The sequence below is a fragment of the Myotis yumanensis genome, unplaced genomic scaffold (assembly GCF_028538775.1).
Source record: "Myotis yumanensis isolate MYYU_CA2020_CCGP unplaced genomic scaffold, mMyoYum1.0.hap1 SCAF_2, whole genome shotgun sequence".
Taxonomy (NCBI): domain Eukaryota; kingdom Metazoa; phylum Chordata; class Mammalia; order Chiroptera; family Vespertilionidae; genus Myotis; species Myotis yumanensis.
The window spans coordinates 78,048,016-78,064,945 of NW_027223753.1; the positions used below are offsets into that span (position 1 = coordinate 78,048,016).

Consider the following 16,930-nt stretch of genomic DNA (forward strand, 5'->3'; position numbering starts at 1 on the left):
GAAATTTCCAATTTTCTCCTCCGCAACTTGTATGGTAGTTGTTTTCTCGAATTAACATTGTCAAGGAAATATTTGTCAAATACACAAATCTGAACAACCATAGTTTGTATAAGTGACTGTTACAAGAAAAAAATAGCATTCCATGCAAAAAGCCTGTAGTTCTCAGCGGCTGGACGTGCGGGTCGGCGCAGTAACTGCGGGGCGCGGGCATTGCATAGGAGTGCGCCCTCCGGCTCCGGCTCAGAGTGGCTCCTCGGGCCAGGCCTCCTGACCCGCCGGCCGGTCCGCCTCCGCCAGGGGCAGTCCGAGAGCCTCCGCCAGGGGCAGTCCGAGAGCCCGCCGGTTCCGCACCTCCGGGACCCGGGTGAGCGTCCCGCCGGGCGCCTTCCTGTGGGGCTCCCTTGGCGCCTGAGGCTGCAGGATGGTGTCCTGGATGATCTGCCGCCTGGTGGTGCTGGTGTTTGGGATGCTGTACCCAGCGTATGCTTCCTATAAGGCTGTGAAGACCAAGAACATTCGTGAATATGTCCGGTGGATGATGTACTGGATCGTCTTTGCATTCTTTATGGCGGTGGAGGCCTTCTCAGACATCTTCATTTCCTGGTTCCCTTTCTACTACGAGATCAAGATGGCCTTCGTGCTATGGCTGCTCTCGCCCCACACCAAAGGAGCCAGCCTGCTTTACCGAAAGTTTGTCCACCCATCCTTGTCCCGCCATGAGAAGGAGATCAACACCTACATTGTGCAGGCCAAGGAGCGCAGCTACGAAACGATGCTCGGCTTTGGGAAGCGAGGCCTCAACATTGCCGCAACAGCCGCTGTGCAGGCTGCCGCCAAGAGTCAGGATGCACTGGCTGGAAGGCTGCGTAGCTTCTCCATGCAGGACCTGCGCTCCATCCCCGACACCCATGCCCCCAACTACCAGGACCCCCTCTACCTGGAGGACCAGATGCCCCGCCACAGGCCACCCATCGGGTACAGAGCAGGGGGCCTGCAGGACACTGACACTGAGGATGAGTGTTGGTCAGACACAGAAGCAGTGCCCCAGCCACCACCCCGGCCCCGAGACAAGCCTCTGAGCCACAGCCAGAGCCTGCGGCGTATGATCAAGAAGAAACCACTGGTGCGAGAGGGCACCTCGCGCTCCCTGAAGGTGCGGACAAGGAAAAAGACTGTGCCCTCAGACATGGGCAGCTAGGGTCTGCAGATCCAGCCCAGTTTTACCTCTTGCTCTACAGGGCGCTGGGGGCTGTTTGAAGGGGCCCTCTGGCTGCGCGTAGGGCCTGCCTGCACCAGCTGCCCAGGCTCTGCCCTCCTGACTCCTGCTGTTGGTGGCAGTTGCCGCTGGGGCCATGTACAGGGATGACCTGAAATGTACCAAAGCCAGCTGGGCCAAGGGTTCTATTTATAGTCTTTCTCATTCCTCTACCTTCGCAGGGATGGGACCAGAGCCCTCCCCAGACCCCTGCAAATGAAACCAAAGCCCACCCAGTTGTGTTCATTCCTTCTTGTCCTTCAAAGTACTTGACAGCTTTCTCCAAGGCCTCGTGTGAATGTCCTGGTTGTGTGTTTTGTGTTGGTGAATGAGGTCAGGTTTGTGCAAGATTTGATAAATAAATATGTAACAGTGAAAAAAAAAAGCCTGTAGTTCAGCTCAGGACTCAACCTCATGATAGACTTCATACTTCAATATAAGGCAAAAATATTTCACGTGTACTTCCCCTTTGGTCATACAAACTATTAAAAAGATGTTTACTCAAGGGTCAATATTTAATAAAATTACTACATTAGTTTGTTTCAGTAAAGGTATTTTTAAGAGAAAGTATTTGTTTGTTTCCACTCTGAAGACTGCAGTGACCACTCCTCAGTTTGGTGCCACAGCCTTAATTAATATTAAGATGCCAGAAGTTGTACCCACCTTTGCTTTTACAAATGTCAATACTGTGTAAAGGAAAATAATGTCTTAATTATTATGCAAATAGTTTTGGTCTTGCAGACCTCTGAATGTAAGGATCTGAGGACAATGGCAACCTACAACCTTCAGGAAGGATACCCTGGGTCTAAGACACTGGCTTCTGTGTTTAAATTAAAAAATGATTCTATCTGATTTATAAAGACAGAAAACTTCCACATCTGCCTGGAATAAGGCCTCTGTCCTAGGTTGGCAGAATGCCTTAAAAGTCCAGAGAGCCAAGACTTTCTTGAATTCAAAATATGTCTTTGCTATTTTTTTAATACTTATTTCTTGCCCACCCACTAATAAGAGTTTGTATGTGGGGCAGAATTCAGTCTGAGATGCCTTCGTGACATCCCACGCAGTAGCAAGGTTGTCAAGAGGAAGACCCAAAATCCTCATTTATCTGAAACTGAAATAGCTTCTTCTGGTTACAAAAAAAAATTCTAACATCTGGGAAAAACCAAAATCACTTCATAGCAGAGGCTAGAATAAATGAGTGTGAAAAAGAGGAAACAAAATAAGTAGCAGATAACAGCTGAGTTAGAGAGGCAGCCAGATAACCAGACAACTGGAGGCATAAAGTACCTATGCAGGGAAGGATTAATCTTGCCCAAAGACAGGTTTGTCTTTTACCTTTGGCTCCTAGGAGGTAATCTCTAAGCTTTAGGAATGTCCTGCCTGATAAGAGTGTCTGTTCACAGCCCTGGCCTGTTTTTCTAACTGGTTAGTTAGAGAATCAGTCTTAACACAGAAGGGTCAAAGGTTGCTTCCTGGTCAAGGGCACCTGCCTGGGTTACAGGTTTGATACCTAGCCCAGGTCAGGGTGAGTGCAGGAGGCAGCCAATCGATGTTTCTTTCTCTCTCTTCCTCCCTCTCTCTCTCTACCCCACTCCCTTCCTCCCACTCTCTCTAAACATCAATGGAAAAAAATAACTTGGGTGAGGATTAATGAAGAAAAAGAGAGTCTGTTTACAAACCTGGGGCATGCCAGATAGTCTGTACTAAAAATGTGGTTAGAGTCTAAGGTAAGGTCAGATACATTGGTGGTCAACCATGTCCATATACTGAGCCCAATAAAACTCCAGACACCAAGGTTGGGGTGAGCCTCCTTGGTTGTCAATACTCTGGATTATCATCACACATTGTTGCTGAGACAAGTAAACACTGCTCACACAACTCCACTGAGAGAGAACAACTGGACATTTTTGGCTTGCAACTCTCCTGGGGCCTGCCCTATGCCTTTCCTCCCTCTGTTGATTTTAATCAAATTCCTTTTGCTGTAATAAACCATAACCGTGAGTATAACAGTTTTCAGTGAGTTCTGTTAGTCTATTTAGCAAACTATTGAACCTGAGGGTAGTCTTGATTATCCCTTAACTTGCAACTGGTGTCGAAATTGAGGGTGATCTTAAGGACTTCCAAAGTGTGCAGTACCCAAATAAGAAATTATTTTATGTCTCTAGAAACTAAAATGGGATTAAAGGTTGCTCAGCCTTTGAGTAGGGACAGAGAGAGAAAATACACTAAACTGACCAGATCTTCCCCCAAAAGGAACTGGAATGAGAGAAGGGTCTATAAAAAGTAAAAATTAAAATAAAAAAAACAAACACTGAAAATAGAACAAATTTAAAACTTTAAACCCAAACTAAAATTATGGGATAATACTATGAAATACTATGTTCAATTCACCTCAATTATGTATGTATGGAATTCTGAATTTCCCTCACACGTTTTGAATGAGAGTTACTCATGGAAGAACAAGTATAAAAGGTGACCAGAGCGGGTAAAACTGTCAGACGGTAAAGCAAAGGAGCCCCAGAGTCATGGTCCTCAATGAGGACAGCTCCCTCTTTTAACCCTAGGATGTGGGAGCACACAGTCAAGTTCAGCGCCTCAGTAGAGGCTGGGAAAGGAACTAGCTTTCAGCCCATCTGATGTCTAAGACAACCAAGCTCCAAAATTCACTCTTTATGTAATGGCAAAAGAGAATGACAAGTCAAAAAGGAAAGGGGGGACCTCAGGTGCCTCAGCGTGGCCAGGGTATATATTTCAAAGCGAGAAGTGTTTGGGAAACATGATGTTTCTAACATCTTGAAGGTGAGAGTTATATAACATCCCAAAGAACAAAGCATCAATTTCTTTCCCCTTTCAGACTATTCTGTTTTCCTCTCAACAGCTTATGTGTACTGCATACACCAGCTGATGAAGGACAGGTAGGTGGGTTTCAGTAGCCTTGTTTTTTTGAAAGTTGAGAAGGCAGCCATATGCAGAGCAGCATCTGTTGCAGGCTGTAGCTGCCTATTGCCAACAATGTTGCTCTGCATGGTTTGCAGAGCAGTCCTCGGAGCTGGAGGCATGCCCCAGCCATCTGAGGACTCAAGCTCCAATTCCCTTGTATTTTAGTACCCACTCCCTTTTCTACAAAGGCAAGACCCTGGTACACTGGGAATACTTAAGATGTCACAACAGACTGTTTTCAAGAACCAGTGTCCCGGAGCCAATTAAAATTTAGGTTTGGCCTATCTGAGATTTTGCTCTCTGTGATGATTTCAGGAGACCCATGGAGGTGAATGTGTCCCTGTTTGGTCCTCATATCTATTTTATCTTCAACCTTTTCACCTCAATCAACTCATTCAAGGAGCTTTTTCAAAGTCATGAATAAGTCCCTCATGAAAATCCATTTCTCAAATTTCCAAATTTGCAAATCAAAGAAAACAGATTTTTGTTTCATTAAAGAAGCAGGGCTCTGCAATTTATAGATTTGAACATTTTCCCAAACCAGGTGATTCCTTGTCCTTTGGCAAGCTCTGAGTGCTTTTCACACATTGAGAACACAGACAAATAAGATCACACCTGGGCTTAGGTCGGAATCACCATGCTGTATAAATCTGTCAAATGACCGTTGATTTTAAGTAGCTTCATTTAGGTTAGTAGCAATTCATTACCAAGAACATTTATAAAAAATATATTTCCTCTTAAGTAATGTAAACTTTTTCTTAAGTTCCTGACACTGACTTCTCTCTCTCTCTCTCTTTCTCTCTTTCTCTCTCTTTCTTCCTTTCTCTCTCTCTCTCTCTCTTTCAAAACCTGTTCTTCCAAGAAAACCAGCTGAATTTTGTAATATCTTAGGAATCCAAAATGTAATCAGAGGTGATCTAAGTAGGAGACATTGATCTATGAGTCCTTTCATATATTCATTCTTATTTAAAAGGCTACTGATCATTGGGGATCAAATGGAGCAGGAGACTGTTGTGGTCTCTTAGCATCTGATGGGGAAATGAAATCTAAAAAGGTATTGAGACACACTTTCTGAACCATATAACCTCTCAGAGGGCAGTGTGACTTATATATTCTTTAGTGATATCTCTAGAAAATACTCTAGCTTCATGTCTGCCAGAGATCCACTCTCAAATGTCTAGCAATGACTAGTATTGAATTAAAAATCACTGCTATGCTTTATTGCTAGGTCTTCCTCAATTACTCCTCCATTCATTATCTTCAGTTGGCTGTACCACAGAGTGACCAATTCTCACACTCTATGTTATTATTGATTCCGTCTTGACATTTAAGAAGCATATAAGCCCTGTTTTATCAACATCCTTTTACTTTCTCATGAATATTTCCTGAGCCAGTCTTCTCCCCTAGCAGGCAGACAGAGAGACATAAGAATTTTTATACAACATATCTCAGCATTTAGTGTTTATTATTTTATATGCACAGATTTCAAGACAAATCTACAAACAGTAGAAGCCAGACCTTTTGCAAAAAAGAATCTACAGTAGGGACAGCATTTCTATATTTCAGGACATTGTCAGTAGATCTTTTTAAAGAATCATTAAGAACTCCAGGAGAAGAAAATTTACAATATAATTTTGAGGATAAAGTACAAAGAGGATAAAATTTAATGAACTTTCATTTTATGTAAATACAACAAAACTTTGGATTTATGGAACTGATAACATCAGGGAGCTCATTTAATTTTATATAACCCAAGGTCCCAAACCTAAGGAATTAATCTGTTTAGTCATTAATCTGTTAGATTTAGGGCCAGGAACTTCATAAAATATGTATGCCAAGACACCAACCCTAAGTGGCAGGGTGCAGATTGAAGTTTCGGCTGATGCAATAATAGGAAGGAATGGTTTTCTCATAAATGGAAGGACGTGGGTTCACTTACAACAATTTTCCTATTGTAAATAGGAAAAGGGACATATGAGTTGCCCATTCTTAATGCATTTGCCACTTGTCAGAAAGCTGTCTTTAGGGGATGGTCCTAAGAATGAAGCAGGCCCTGGGAGTTCTGGGAATGTCCTCCAGGTACACAAGGAAGGAAAGTGTCCAAACATGTCTGAACCCAGGTGAAGAAGTTAACTTCGCACCAGACCTTAGAGTTGAGGGTAACATGAAAAAACCTGGTATACCAGGATGCAAAGGCTGAAAATGTGGTCAAAAGTGAGAGGAGTCAGAAAACCATGCTAGATGGTTGTTAAAGAGACTAACAAACTAGGACAGATGTGCAAGGCAGGGATTCCAGCTGTTTCATACCTTTTACTAATCTTTTAGCATGGTGCTAATCAGTCAGGTCCAAAATGAGACAGCTGGCACACTCAAACTAGGGTACTTTGAGAAGGGAATAATAGGGGAACTATTTACAAAGATGTGGGCAGGATGTAGGAAAACTAGAAGGAATAGCTCAACACCTGTTAGAGATAATATCTGAGCCACTATCACTCCTGGGCCCAATGGAGTGAAATGAGGGAGCGGTCATTGGTACTTAGAAGAAAGTATTAAATAGAAAGCCACCTGGAGACCCTAAGACCTCAGGTTGAGGGACACAGACAACCTTGCAGCAACTCCTCAGAGAGGAAGCTAGAGAAATAAATAACCAGACCTCCATCTCCTCCCTCTGATCCCCTGCTGACTGAACCCAACTAGAAGCCAGAGCTTGGTTGTGCCATTCATATGAGTCAGCCTCCCATTGCCCAGAGCAGGGTGAAGAAGGGTAGAGAGTGAAAGCAGAGAATTCAGCTGATGCTATCCACCTGTAAGTAGCTGAGTCCCATTAGAAACCCTGCAACAAAACAAGAAAAATCATCCCCAAATAATCAACCGCTGAAAGAAGTTTGGAGTCTCCATAATCCTCCAGGAGCAATGTTGGATTCAGTCAGTTCAACGTACTTCCTCAAACAGTTAATAAAACTGATTCTGCAGTCAATGCTGGAAGCTAAAGGTATTGACATAGTTCCTAATTCCACAAATCTTTCAATCCGGTTTGTTCATATGATTAAACAAATATTTGTTGAATTTCTAATATATGGTGAGACAGAGGTATATTGTATCTATGCCTACAAAGTAAAAGATTCATTTCAAAACTTTAAAGAGTAATATAAGAGAGAATGTTATTGATTTTTAAATGATGTGGTCATACCTCTAAAGAACATTATGAGTTCACAAAAGAGAAATAATACATGCACAGAAAGAAAACATCAACAATTCCCAGATACTTGTCTTGATCCCTTACCCGTCATTGGGTGTTACCACTGCAATGGCAGCACTTTGAACTTCACAGTCAGTCCTTGCTCCTTTCATCATAGGTTTCATATGTTCATTTGAGGCCACAACTAGACTGAAAGTACATTTGTGTAAATTAAGAAAAATTGGTAGACCAACTAGAAAATTGCACCTCTTCAAGGGTGGAAGCACCACATGCCAGGGCACCTGGCTTGGTAACCAGAGGACAAGTTGTGCCCCTTGGCTGGGCCTCTTGTGTAGGACACAACCTGCATAACCATAAAAGGAAGCTCTGCATTCATTAATTCATTCAAGAAATAGTTATTGTGTACTTATTATATACTAAGATCAGCATATGCTTTGCAATATTTTAGTTTTCGCCTTGAGCTGAGAATTACAATAAACAGTTATGGCTTAAGTAGGCCATAAAATTAAACTCTAAGTTAATTCTAATCAAATCCTTTCAATATAATACAATCAGCTGTCAGAAACCAAAACATTAAAGAAGCAAGAAACTCAATAGGTCGTCCTAGCCAGTTTGGCTCAGTGAATAGAGCATAGGTCTGCGGACTGAAGAGTTCCAGGTTCGATTCCGGTCAAGGGCACATGCCCAGGTTGCAGGCTCAATCCCCTGTAGGGGGCATGCAGGAGGTAGCCAATCAGTAATCCTCTCTCATCATTGATGTTTCTATCTCTCTCTCCCTCTCTCTTCCTCTCTGAAATAAATCCTATATAATAAAGAGGTAATATGCAAATTGACCCTCACTCTGGCACACGGTCACAAGATGGCTGCGCCCACAGCGGAGGTGGGGTTCCTGTAATGAGTGATCAGCGGGAACCTGAGGCTGCATGACGCCAGGCCGGGGCAGGGGACCTGAGGCTTTGCCCCCTGCCCAGTAGGGCTTGACGGGGGACCTCAAGCCATGCCCCCCCACCCAGAAGGTCTTGACAGGGACCTCCGGCCATGCCCCCAACCTTGGTGCCGGGCCAGGGGACCCAAGGCTGCGCCCCTGGACCAGGGAGCTTGACAGGGACCTCAGGCTGCTACCCCGCCCAGCGGTGCTTGAAGGGGGACCTCAGGCTGTGCCCCCTCCTGCCCTGGTGCAGAGCTGAGGGACCTCAGTCTGTGCCCCCACCCCGGCTCTGGGCCAGGGGACCTGAGGGTGAGCCGGGGGACCTGAGGCTGCACCTCCTGCCCAGCAGGGCTTGACCGGGGTGGGGCTGGCTGGGTCTGGGTCTCACATTATTTTGAGGTGCGCGCGGGTGGGTGGGGACTTGACTCTGGGTCTCACGGCATGCCCAGACTCTGACAGGAGGAAGATTTTTATATACATTTTACTAATTTTCTTTCATCTCTGACACTTCTATTATAGAGAAAGGGCAAATAGCAATATTAAAATATTTCCTCTAATTAATTCCCTTTTAATGTGCACAAAATTTGTGCACTGTTAGTGAAAATATATTTTTAAAAAAGAAATAAACTCAACAAGTCAACAAGTTTCACAGTGAACTACAGTACTTCTCCCTAGCAAAACCAACTTCACTTTCCCATAAAGTTATTTCCAAATTCTGGAACCATGAACAGCTTTGGGACCTTATTCTGTGTTCTTTCTCTCTCTCTCTCTCTCTCTCTCTCTCTCTCTCTCTTTCTCTCTCTCCCTGTCACAAACTATTTTTAAAACACACTTTGAACCTCTCCCTCATATAAATGCAGGTTAGTAAAACACCCTAATGAAATTCATCAAGAGACCAACTGAGAACATCATGTTGGAGGCAAGAAATGCTACCATATGGGCTTCTTAAAAATTCAATGGAATAAGAGAGAGCCAATTTGGATTTTACATCTGTCCATGGAACTAACTTAAACTGCATTAAGGCAAAACTTCTCTGTGCCTTGGTTCTCTTGTTTATATAATACACTTTAATTATATCAGTAAAGTCTTCTTTAGCTCTAACTTTCTGTAGTTCTTGTATGATTAGACAAAGAAAATGTGATTTTTTATACAGAGGATGCCAGAGTTTCTATTTTGAGTATTCTCTTGGGATATCTGTACAATGTTATCATTACTGCTTTAAGTTCTGTCCCCAGTCTCCAAAATCAGGCATCCCAATGTCATTTCCTTTATTTTTCCCATAGCTAAACTTCGCCTTCTGCAACATCTATAATCCCCTTGGTAAAGGAGTTCTCCCTCTTGCCCTCTAAGCCACCTGCTAATTGGCATGTGATGGAGCATCCACCTGTACAATACCTCTTTCCTGCTAATAAATGACACAAATTAAAATGATCACACTTACCCTATATTCCACTTGAGATTAAATAAGGGAATGTTTTATTCTGGTAAGTATATTCCCGCTGTAGGAAGAAAATGTTAATCAGACATTAAAGATGCCAAGAAAAATAAATTCAATATGTAAATAGCTACTTTGAGCAATTAGCTATTTACTATTTAATAAATGCTAACTAAGATCTCCCAGTTCGCTGCAACACTGGAGAAAAAGTACTTAGAAGGGCACCATAACAGGTTAGTGTTGACAAGAGTCTATAACCCCAAATGAATGTCTAAAAGTTTAATCAGTAAAAGACCTAGCATCAGAGCTTGAAGCAAATAGAAATGGTTTGGGTGTGAGGGAAAAAGATGATGGGACAGCTCTTTCATAACAGAGTGAACACAGTGATCAGTTACATCTAATTCCTGAAGAAACAATGAATGAATCTAAACCCTGACAATAAATCATTCCTTGGGTGTAAAAGGCAAGCTGTTAGGACCCTGAAATTTCCTGGGTGCGATGGTTAATTTTGTGTCAACCTGACAGACCTAAGAAATGCCCAGATAGCCGGTAAAACATTATTTCTAGGTGTGTCTGTCAGGGTGTCTCAGGAAGACATTACCCTTTGAATCTGAAAATTGAGTAACAAAGATCACCCTCACAAATGTGGAGGGCATTGTTCAATCTGTTGAGGACACTAGTAGAACAAAAGGCAGAGGAAGGGAAAATCTGCTCTTTCTGTTTCTCTGATTGACCTTGAGAAATTCATATTTTTTGCCCTTGAGCATCACTCCTTGTTCCCAAGCTTTTGAATTCAAATGGGGACTCAACCCTGCAATTCTCAGGCCTTCATACTGGGACTGAATTACACCACTGACTTTCCTGGTTCTTCAGCCTGAAGACATGGGGCTTCTTGGCTTCCGTAACTACTGTGGAAGCCAATTCCTATAATCTCTCAATATCTATCTCTCCTCTCTCTCTCTCTCTCTCTCTCTCTCTCTCTCTCTCTCACACACACACACACACACACACACACACACACACACACAGTGGGGTCTCACATCACAAAATTGCAAATAAATGAACCAAAAACATGAGCAGCTTACCAGATATTCATTATGTGTGGAGGTAGGCTAGAAGACTGGGAGGCATATTCTTACTAGTCCATCTGATACCACAATCTCACTGGAGATGAAGACGTGCTGCCTGAGAGTCCAACAAGGGTGAAGAGCTGTGTATTCCATGACTTCTCCAAAGTAGGATTCCCACTAGCACTCCCTTCAGAAGTCATTATCAGTGTCTAATGAAACATACAGCTTTGCTGATGCTTCTGTGGTTAACCATGGAGCAATACAAGTCTCATTTCTCATATTCACTTCTCAGAAGAAACACATAAAACAAAATGAAATTAAGCTAGTTACTTTCTCTCCTTAAAACAACTACGTATATACATGTTACTTGACTCTAGAACTAAGGACATTATTTTGAAATGGGTTTTCTACTTTTCAGGCTCTTGCTTATCCTTTCTTCCATTATTTGCTCTCCCTGATTTCAAAGCTTTTACAGCAGCACAATTTACAAGAGCTAAGATTTGGAAACAGCCTAAGTGCCCATCAGCAGATGAGTGGATTAGAAAACTGGGGTGCATCTACACAATAAAATACTATGCTGCTGTAAAAAGGAAGGAACTCTTACTATTCGCAACAGCATGGATGGACCTGGAGAGCATTACACTAAGAAAAATAAGTCAGTAGTAGAAAAATAAATATCACATGATCTCACTCATTTGTGGAATATAATGAACAACACAAACTGATGAACAAAAACAGATCCAGAGACAGAGAAGCATCGATCAGACTGTCAAACCTCAGAGGGAAGGCAGGGGAGGGTTGGGAGAAGAGGGAGAGATCAACCAAAGACTAGTATGCATGCATATAAGCCTAACCAATAGACACAGACACTAGGGGAATGAGGAGATGAGGGGGGGGAGGCGGTGGGAATGGGGGGATAAGGACACATATGTAATACCTTAATCAATAAAGAAAAAAAAGAAAAGAAACAAAGCAGAAGAAAAAAACAAAACAAAACAAAAAACCCATCATCTTACATCATGAAATTGCATTAAGGCTTATCTCCAGGTGTACATTAAATAAGGAAACTGGGGAGACAGTATGTATAGTGGCTGTACTCAGACTCCAGAGCAAAATGCCATGGAGTAATTTGCTTAAATTCTGTGTCAGGAACTTCCAAGTATATGATAAATAGATGCAATTACACTACTGACTTCACAACTTCACAGGTCTGTTGTGAGGAATGAAAGAATTTATACATATGAAGTACTTAGAACTGTGCCTGACACAGAGTAAGCAGTTATATTAGATACTATTGTTTTTCGTTTTTATAATTTATAAAAGAAATGCTACTCATTCTAAAAATTTTGATAAATAGAGAAAAGAAGACAATGAAAACCATATATATTCCTAAGATCCAAAAATGTCCATTATCAATATTTAGGTATATTACCAATTTACCAATTCTGCATATATACACAGATATTTTTAATTTTTTAATAAAAATGGTGCCATACTTTATAATTTTTGTTTGCTATTCTTTTTATTTAATATTATGAATATTTTCTTTTGGTCTTAGTGTTCTTTAAACACATGATTCTAATGGGTATATTATATGCTACCATAGAGCTATGACATGATTATCTTACCATTTCTTGGCTGAGTACTGAGCTTTTAAATAACTTTCAGTTTTCTACTATTACAAATAATTAAATAATTTTTTTTTTCATTTCTTGATTGCCTCTGGTATAGAAAGTGGGATCTGAGATGACTTTCTGGTCATCTGTATCATCAGTGCCTTTGTGAGCAGGGAGAGTAGCCCAGTTTTCTGCTTGATACTCATGCTGGTCATTAAGTTAAGCTGGGGACAAGGAGGAAGGCAGGGCAACACACTTTTTTAACTTCAATAAGATGAATGAGGGTAGGCTGTTTCATGAAGCCTAACATGACCAGGTCATAATACAGGCATGTTTCATCTTCTTTGGCTTGAGTTAATAGAAATTCATTCCAGGTTCTGGCAATAGGCTTTCTATATTGTTTTGTCTTTATTTTAATTAATTTATTTATCAATGAGGCTGATTGTCAGGGCCAGCCAAACAGGGTTGAGCCGGGCTGAGGCAGGGAGGTGGGAATTGAGAAAAGAAAGAAAGACAGGAAAGCGGGGTCGGGAGGACCCCAGTTCTCTTGATGAACTGAAGCAACTTTATTAGCCACACAAGACTATTTATACATAACACACTGAATAGGAGGTCTGTCAAGAGGAATGTATTCTTTGTTCCTCTTCATCTCTAAGGGAAGGACACAGCAGAAGGACAAGTTCTCAGTACAGCATATCTCAGTAAATAGTTACAGACTTCTTGGTAAGCTATGAAAGGCTGTTCTCATTCTACAAATGTTGCTCTCATTCTACTGATAAACGCCATCCAAACAAGTCTGGGAAAACTGTGTGGGTAAGGGTCCCAGCCTTGCTAGCCCCTTCAGGTGCAAGGACCTTGCCAGCTTACATCTGGCCCCCAACAGCTGATCACCTCTTCATATATTTCTTAGCCATTCTGCTTTCTCTTATAGATTATTCCATTTATCTATAGAATTTTCTCTCTTTTGTATATTTTATAATTGTTTCTTATATATTTTAGATTATTCCTTTATCAGAGATGCTATTAATATATTTTTTCATTCAAATACTTGGCCAAACTCTATTTTAAGAAATTCATACTTGCCTACTATTGAAGGAATTAGTTAGTGGAGGAGATAATGTTAAAAATAACAGACAGAAAAAGGGGAATACCTGCAATAATGCCAACATTAACAATTGTTAATAAAAAAAATAAAGAAAGAATGAAATAAAGTTTTAAAGAAACATAACAGACATGTAGCTCTCTTGTTTTCTTGCCTTTTCAAGGTTACTAAAACATTCTATTCTGCCATTTCTAGGTTTTTATTTTTCAGCAAATAACCTTTTTTTACTGTTTTATAATTTATACCATTAGTGGTAGTGATAATAGTCATAACATGACTTTTATTATAAACATTCTGAATAAAAAATTCCATAAATGAGAAACTATAATAGTACATCCTTGGCATATTATGATCAAAGATTATCTAGATCTTCCCATGTTATTAGTGTTCTTAATAATTCTTTCTTCTCATACCTATAATCCTATTGTTTTACATACATGTTGATTTTTTTCTATTCCTACTTTCTTATTCTTTAAGATTTTGGTGTTTGAAAAGATGGTTGCTGAAAAGGGCAACTTGAATCCCTCACTTGCTACAACCTCTCAGAATTCTGGGAGGAGGTCAGAGCAGTTACAGATGTCCCAGCAACAGGGGAGATGACTACACATAATCCCAGGTTAGGGCCACAGCAGCAGTATTGCTCTGGCTCCATCTTTACTTGAACACTTGACCCCTGCCACCATTTGGGGTGTACAGTGTCACTGAGTCAATGTTAGGACAAAACTGATGATTCTTTACCAAGGGTTACTGAATTGAAATGTAGAACAAGACCAGTGAGTCTTAAAAAGTATGTGAATAAGAATTGCTCAGAATATGTGTGAGGGGTGATGGTGAATGTTTTTTCTCACAATGAAGTTTCTTTATGTGTGGAAGGGTATAAATTAGAGTAGCATTCCTGGCCGTCATCCCTTTGCTTTGCTTATCAGCAGAAAATGAAGTGGCTTCTAGTGATTCTGAAAGGAGAAACATGGCACATTAGCCCAAGGGATTATGCCACTTCCTCCTGGGATCCAAATGGCCTCAGAGAGCTGCCATTCGCTCCTCCTCCATTCCATCAGCCTGCAGCCCCATGGCAAGGCCTTGCTGGTCCAGCAGTACCTCTGGCTGAGAGGACGCTTTCCTAAATCTGGGGCTCAGCGTTAGGAAGCGGGCTTACTCATGCACATAAACTCTCTCGTCCAACCTAAATCTTAAAGTAATCAAAGCCATATGTTGAATCCTTTTTCTTACTTCTCAATCGATTTAGAATTTAGTAGATGAAGAGAATACTGAGGCTCCCAACCAGAAGAGATTTGTTAAGCAATACAGCTAATTAATTTCACCAGCAGGCATTTTGATTTAGTAACGTTAGGGTGGGACAACTCCTAGAAATCTCCATTCTTTTTTAAAAAAAATATATTTTATTGATTTTTTACAGAGAGGAAGGGAGAGAAATAGTTAGAAACATCTATGAGAGAGAAACATTGACCAGCTGCTTCCTGCACACCCCCTACTGGGGATGTGCCTGCAACCAAGGCACATGCCCTTGACCAGAATCGAACCTGGGACCCCTTAGTCGGCAGGCTGACGCTCTATCCACCGAGCCAAACCAGCTAGGGCAGAAATCTCCATTCTTAACAAGACTCCCAGGTAGAAATGGAACCATTGTTTTAAATGCATTTAGAAATGGTTATTATGACCCAGCATCAGGAAGATTTTTTTTAAATGTAGCTCTTTAAATTTATAGGAATTTTTAATTTAATTTTATGTAAAATTTTTATAGCAAATGTTAATATTTATTGAGGAGCCAATTTTTATTGGTCACACTGTGATGAGCTTCAGATAGATTATTCCAACATTTACAATAACTATAAAGGCATGTATTTTTTTACCCCAAAGTTTTTCATATGAGGAAACCAAGGCTCAGAGAAATTTAATGACTTTCTTAAAGCTCTGTAACCAACTAAATGACATAAAGGTTTCAACTGGCATCTGTTTGGTTTAATGTTTTTTCACTACACTAGTCTGCTTTCTCATTTATACTAATATGTATTCATGAAATGAACCATTAATCAGCGGGTCCCAAAAGCTAGAGTTTACTACCACCTTCAAATTGCTACAAAAAATAATCTCATTCCAATATAAAATTGTTGTCTCCAGATCATGTTTGATACATATAATACTTCCCAAATAATATAGTAATAGTATGTCTTCATCAAGAAAGTAGGTGGATGAATGAAAGGAAGATAAGCACTTTTGATTTGACTCCACATTCTCTTCCCAGTAGTGTGTAATAATTAATAAACAAATTATGTTTATTTTTTTATTCCCTAATTTTTTACATAATCATCAGGAATAAAAGGTATTGGTTGAATGGAGAAATGAAAAAAAACACCAAATGAAAAGAAATTGGAGTAAGGCTCCTGAAATTCTTCTCTTTACTTTCTAGTAAGTCATTTATACTATTTAACCTGAGGTTGATTCAATTATAAAACAAGAGGATTGGTCAAGATCAAGGATGTGTATTACCATTTATCCAATTTTCTTTCATGGAAAACATTACTAACTGATCATGACTTTTTTTTTGTTTCAATTGATTGAGGGGCATAACTGCAACGGCTTCTCAGTCCAGGGATCTAGAAAGCTACAACCAGGTGAGCAGAGTTCATATGCAATCTGAACCCTATTTGCCATTATTAAAATAGATCATATCTAAAGTCTCCCCAATCTCAAGTTTAAGATTGGGTCAGTAGAGACCAAAGACATGGTAGCAATTAAGTGAAAAACCCTAAGCCAGAACGCAACACCTAAAAGAGTTTTAGAAAGACCAGATTATCAGAATGCCGTGTGTTGAATATAGTCACTTTGATATAAAAATTTCCATAACTAGTGATTTTTTCCCCCCTCTCTGAAAATATGTGGCTTGACCTCTTGGTGAAGAAAAGAGTAGAAATCTCTTGTCCTGACATCTCTTCAGATTCTCTGAAGCATAACAAGCAATGCCAGCAGAGTTATTTATTTATGAAATCTAAAAGAAAAGTCCTACAATAAACATAATGCTTATTCATTTCAAAGCCCCTGAGTAAGGAAGGACCCACGGCTATGTATCTGCTTTAGGGCAGGTGGAGCAACCACCACAAATGCCACCAGGGCCTTGTTAGTGAGAGAATATCAGGCTGCTCCCCAATGTAACACAGCCTTTCTCCTTCTTTCCCAGTAGCCCCTTCTAGAAATCATATCTCATTAGTCAGGATCTTCAAGACAAAGATACCTCAAAAATCAAGAACCACCTTTACATAAATGAGCACTCGGGAAAATGTCCATCAGGAAGACACCCAGTAAACTATTATTCAATCCAGAAATTAAGAATAAACAAAATAAGCAAACAAACAACATAAACGGACTC

General features: G+C 40.8%; 1 pseudogene; it reads left to right on the forward strand.

The window, feature by feature from the left end:
* Window positions 1-316: 316 nt before the first annotated feature.
* LOC139001916 (receptor expression-enhancing protein 4 pseudogene) lies at window positions 317-1,215 on the forward strand (annotated as a pseudogene).
* Window positions 1,216-16,930: the final 15,715 nt, after the last annotated feature.